The sequence below is a fragment of the Cinclus cinclus genome, chromosome Z (assembly GCF_963662255.1).
Source record: "Cinclus cinclus chromosome Z, bCinCin1.1, whole genome shotgun sequence".
Classification (NCBI taxonomy): domain Eukaryota; kingdom Metazoa; phylum Chordata; class Aves; order Passeriformes; family Cinclidae; genus Cinclus; species Cinclus cinclus.
The window spans coordinates 48,220,964-48,227,186 of record NC_085084.1 but is presented as its reverse complement, the minus strand read 5'-3'; positions in this window follow the sequence as shown (position 1 = coordinate 48,227,186).

The following is a 6,223-nucleotide window of genomic DNA, read 5'->3' as shown; positions in this document are numbered from 1 at the left end:
AACCAAATAAAACTACTGTCAGATTTTAATCAAGCTGTGCAGCTGAAGAAAAAGGTATCAGAACAATCCCAGCCCAAACACAGTCCTACAACATTTCATTTACTTGATTTTGGTTTCATTTGGTTTTTTTGTTGTGAGGGTTTATTTTTGGTTTTGTTGTTGCTGTTGTTTTTAAACTAACACCACTATTCTAGGGATGTCATATTGAGGTTAGTTGGGCAGGCTATTAATATTTAGTACAACCTAGCTAGATGCAAGTGCTCTGTGTGTATTTTGAAATGCATTTAGGAAATGCAGCAAAAACTGAGGAAGAAACACCTGGAGTTAGAAATTGCTTTCCCTGTCTCTAAGCACAAAATATCTACGCAAGGTACACGCACTATACATCCTCATGAATTTGTGCTAAGCACAGTTAGTAGTAACATGCTGTGTAAATACTGTTCCTACTGCAGCATCAACATTTTTCGGTGCTAAAATGAGGAAATAATGAAATGCTATCTCAAGACTATGTCAAACTGAACAAGTTATCTATACAGGCAAAGGAACAGACTAGCTGCCTGCCACCTCAACTATAAATTGGTAAACTATAAATTGGTATGTGTTTTTTTTTAAATTAATTATTATTTATTTTATTATGCCAGGTTGTGGTACTGGGCGGGGTGGGTGGCTACAGGAATGTCTTCTGTGAGAAGCTGCTGGAAGCTTCCTCGACCCCCTGTAGAACCAATCCCAGCTGTCTCCCAGACAGAGGTGCTGATGGCCAAGGCTGGCCTATCAGAAATGATGGTTGTGCTCCTGTGATATCAGATTTAAGAAAGGGGATAAAAACCATGATTGCACAGATGTAACTTCAGCCAGAGAAGAGCAGTGTGAGAACATGTGAGAGAAACAATTCTGCAGGCACCAAGGTCAGTGGAGAAGGGGCAGGAGATGCTCCAGGCACTGGAGCTGAGATTCCCCTGCAGCCCCTGGTGCAGACAGCCCATGGTGAGGCAGCTGTGCCCTTGCAGCCCATGGAGGTCCATGGGGATACAGACATCCACTTGCATCTTGTGGAGGACCCCAGGCAGGAGGAGGTGGATGCCTGAGAGGAGGTTGTCACCCCGTGGAAAACCTGTGCTGGAGCAGGGTCGGGGCAGGGACCTGCAAACTTGTGGAGAGGAGCCCATGCTGGAGCAGGTTTCCTGTAGGATGCGACCCTGTGAGGGACCCACATTAGAGCAGCTTGTCCTTGGGAATTCACCCTATGAACAGTGACCCACGTTGCAGCAGTTTGTGGAGAACTGTTGCCCATAAGATGGACTGAGATGCTGGAGAACTGCCTCCCATGGGAGGGGTCCCATATTGGAGGAGGGGAACAACTCCTCTCCTTAAGCAGCGGCAGAAACAACTTGTGATTAACTGACCATAACCCCCATTCCCTGTCTCCCTGCACTGATAGGAGTTAGGAGGTACTGCTAGGAAAGAGGGAGGAGTAGAGGGGTGGTATTTTTAAGGTCTGTTTTTATTTCTCATTAGCCTGCTCTGATTTTGTTACTAATAAATTTTACTAATACCTCTAATTCCAGCCTGTGCTTCCCATGACAGTATTTGATGAACAATCTCTCCCAGTCCTTATCTCAACCCATGAACCATTTTTTATATTTTCTCTCCCTGTCCAGCTGCAGAGGGGAGGTATACAATGGCTTTGGTGGGTGCCTGGCATCCAGCCAGGGTCAACCCAGTACAGTCAGTTACTGAACCAAGAAGAGAATTAGGCAGACCACATCCTTTACAAAACTAACCATCTTGCAGTCATATTCCCAATGGTATATACACACATTTTAAGTCTTTTAAATTATATCTATCAGTTCATATTATCAGTTCAGATTATCATAACTTCTAGATTTTTTGGTTTTAGCATCAGTTACTTTTTCTAGCAGGAGTTTGATGATCAAGCAAGGCAGTTTTGCAGACAATCCTGTCAGGTCACTTGATCCACAGCAGAGGAAAAGAAGAAAGCAGGAAAATGAAGAGACTACCTTCAGGCACACATGCCTTTCTGGTCCAAAATGCAAGCTGCAGATTTCAAATACAAGTTATCTAAGTGCTTATCTGAAAGAAGAGGTAGATGACAACTCTGAAAAGAGAATTTTAAAGGGAGATGGATAAAGGGACAAGGGGGTGGTGAGGGGTGAACAAAGAAGCGTTGTAACATAACCTTAAACTAGTAAGTCTGGGTTTTCATTCATTATTAAAGATGAAATAAAAAGTCTATCCTATCTATAAAGCTTGGTCTGCTTGCTAGATTTTCTGACAAAACTAAAACTTCTCCTATTAAAAAACAGCTCAGTGTTTTTTACCAATATTTATCAGAAAGCTAGTTCAGTTGACAATAGTTACTAATAAACATTGATTCTACTTCAAGAAGTAAGCTTAGCTGAAGGCTCAGTATAGAATTTAGGTCAAACTTCATCTCTTGCTGAATTGCAAATGAAATTTTACTTAATGTAAAATTTTCACTTCACTTTACTTCAAATGTATTGTCTCTTAGTTTGTAACAGGCAATTGAAATGTTTAAAAAAGGTGAGCTGAATGTTATCTTGAGAAAGTATTTGTGCTAGTTATGATTCATTTATTTAGTGTCTTGGTTAAAAACTGTTCTCTTCTGCATATCAACCTTGCCCTTCCATGGGACAGACTTTTTGGATGCCATGGACTTTCTTCTCACAAAGATCTGGCTATTGAGTGATGAGGAGTATTAACTTTTCTTAACTCAAGGTTCCAGTAAGGCACATTTAAGTCAAATTAGTTTCTTTGGAGATCATAATAGTCACTGTGAAAGTAACTGCAAAAAAGCAGAGATTGTTCTACAGAAACTACTTGCTCTCTATCCTTTCTTATCAGAGGGTCCTAGAACCTCCCTCTGCCTGAAGGTCAGAATTAAACAATGAACAGAGGCAAGTCCTTGCTTGGGACAACAGCCAAGATGCCTCCTTGCCCATCTCACCCTCCCTTTATGTGCCTCTCTGTACAATAGATACAGATAAGGAAGGTCATGCAAGCAATGATGAGGATGGAGGTCCCTCTCCACCAGAGGTGTTATCAATGCCAGACAGGTCTACAGCTCATAAAAACATCAGTTCCACGAGGAAGAAAATAATGGTTGTAGTAGTGGATGGTTCCCTTCTAAGGGGAATGGAAGGTCCAATATGCTGGAAGAATACTCCCCTCAAGGAAATTTGCTGCACCCCTGGGGTCAAGATTAAAGACATCACCAAGAAATTTCCCAGCCTGGTACAGTGCTCAGACTACTACCCACTGCTGATCCTCCATTAAAATGGTGATTGAAGTCACAACATGTAGTCAGACCAAAGGCTATCAAAAGACACTTCAAGGCTTTGGGACAATTGCTGAGGGAATCAGGGGCACAGGTTATTTTTTCCTCCATTCTTCTATGTGCAGGTAATGATTGAAAGAAACAGATGGATCAAGTCTATTAACAGCCAGTCTCTGAGACTCATGTCACTGCCAAAATTTTGGGCTGACAATGGGATAGCTAAGATAGCACCATTCTTGCTGGTATCAGATGGGATGAGAAGCATCACCTCTCAAAAGAAGAGGGTCTTTATTCAAGGGTAAGCAGGAGTCATCGATACAGCTTTTAAACAATTTATGACTGGGAGGAAGGAAGTATCATCCTATTTAATAGTGATAAGGTGTGGGATAACTTGCCATCCTGTTTATATCAGTTAGGTGCCAGAGCCAGCAAGGGACACGCAAGAGTCTGGAGAGGGATTCCATGTCAGCAGAACACCTGGAGGGCAGCACAAAGTGATTCCAGCCACTCCAGAGTGAAAGCAATTTTCACTAGGGGATCCAACTTAAATGCCTCTATGCTAACGCATCCAGCATAGGGAATAAAGTAGAGATACAAGCATGCCTGCAGGTCAATGATCTTATTGGCATAATGGAAACATGGTGGCAACTCCTATGATTTGACTGTAGGAATGGAAGGATACAGTCTCTTCAGGAAGGACAGGCAGGGGAGAGGAGGAAGAGGTGTCAACCTCTTTGTCAACTGACCATCTCAGTTCATGGAGCTTCACCTGGAATGGACAAGGAGCTAACTTAGATCTTAGCTGTGAGGATTAAAGGGAGGGCAAGCACAGGTAACTTTATAGTGGAAGCCTGCTACAGGCCACCTCACTAACGAAGACCAAGCCAATGAAGCCCTCCACAGGCAGAGAAGAAAAGCCTCACTGCTCCTCATGGGGAATTCCAACCACTGCAACTTGGAGGACCAGACATAAGCACCCTAAGTATGTTTTGGCTCAAACATTATGACTGCTGCAACAGGGAAATGTTGATTGGATTGAGAGGGTCCTGCAGAGGTCAGACAGTCAGCTCTGTTCTTGGCCAACTTTCTTTTCCTTCCTAATTAGTTAAGCTTGCAAGTCTGCCTTGAAACTCATGCTTAGTGCACCTGTGTCAAGAGAAGGGTCAAGTCCCAGACACCTCACTAAAAGGGGCTCCAGGACACCACAGTCCCCCAACTTTCTCATTTCCTGGAGGGCTCTAAATAACTGACTGCGCACAAATGAACAATACAGCATGAATGGCACAAAAAGATCCATTTCACATGAGACACATATACCAGGTAAACCATAAAAGGGAAGGGGATCGGTCCCCAGCCTTCTCTCTGTCGACCCCAGATCCAGACCACCCACAACAGCAGGACTAATACAGGATCTAAAGACTGAACCCTTTTTCTCTCTTTTCCATCTATTCTCTCCTGTTTTATCCTGGCAATCATTTTCTGTCACTTACTCAGCACCTGAAGTTTATTGTGAGATTTGGGAGCTAGTCTGAAAGTTTGTTGAAGTTGGAGAGCCTGTTAGACAACACTTTTACAGCTAAATATTGGGCTAATTGCTGGAACTAAGGCTACTGTATAGATGTGTGGACCTTGTTGAGACAGATGAGAATTTACAAGAAACATCACACACCCTTCTATGTTGTGACAGCCCGTTGGAGGCTCAGGACAGTAGAGCACATGTATTCCAGAAGGTTCACTGATGACAACTGCCCTCTCCAACTGATAAAGGAGCCAAAGAGGAGAGATGCTAGGCTGCATCTTCTTCTCAAGAACAAGGAGCTGGTGGGGAATATGGAGCCCAAAGGCAGGCTGAGCTGCAGTGAACATGAAACAGTGAAGACTGAGATCCCTGGGGGAATGAGTAGAGTGAGAAACATGATACTACACCGGACTTAAGGAGAGCTGAATTTGGCCTCTTGGAGGATCTCATTGGTAGAATACCATGGGACAAAGCCCTCAGCATAGAGGGCTGGATGACATTCAAGGACTGTTTCCCTCAAGGCTCAAGATTAATGCATCACAACAAAGAGGAAATTAGAAAATTAGAATGCTGGAGGCCTGTACCAGTGAACAAGGAGCCCCTGGACAATTTTAAAACAAACAGGTAGTTTATAGAGCATGGAAAGAGGGAAAAGCAGCCTGCGAGTAATACAGGGAAATTGTTCAAACAAATTGTCCTGTACAAGCCAGGGAGACAAAATTATTGCTGTTATTGTTATTAGTATAATGAGAGAGAGAGAGAGAGAGTGGAGTAAAACCCAAAAGAAACAAATGATACAAAGTACCATGGCTCAGCACCCACTGACTGATGCCTAGTCTGTTCCCTTCACTGGCAAATGCTCCAGCCACACTGCCCAAAAGCAGGGAGATGGTTAGGAAAGCTGAAGCATGACAGAAGAAAACCTGTCCAAGAACATCAAGGGTAACAAATATCTTCTTTAAGTACATCAGCAGTAAAAGACTTGGGAAAACGTGGCTCCTTTTAGGATGGATTTGGAAGACCTGGAGGACATGGAGAAGTCTGAATACTCGATTATTTTTTTGCCTCAGTTTTCACCAGCAAGTGTGCCAGCCACACCACCCAAGTTGCAGAAGGTGAGAACAGGGACTGGGAAAATGAAGAACTGCCCTCTGCAGAAGATCAGATTCAAGAACATTGAAGGAACCTGAAGGTTAACAAGTCCATTAAACTGACACAAAAGAGCAATAAAAAGCATATTCATTTCAACTTATGTTCTGCTATCCCCACTTCACCTAAGCTAGAATTCTTCAGCATCATCCATCTCTTAAGTCTCCTCCTTCCACCTCATATCATGGGCTGTTTACTAGTTTCAGGGCAGAGCTGGTAAGTATTGCCAGAGCTTG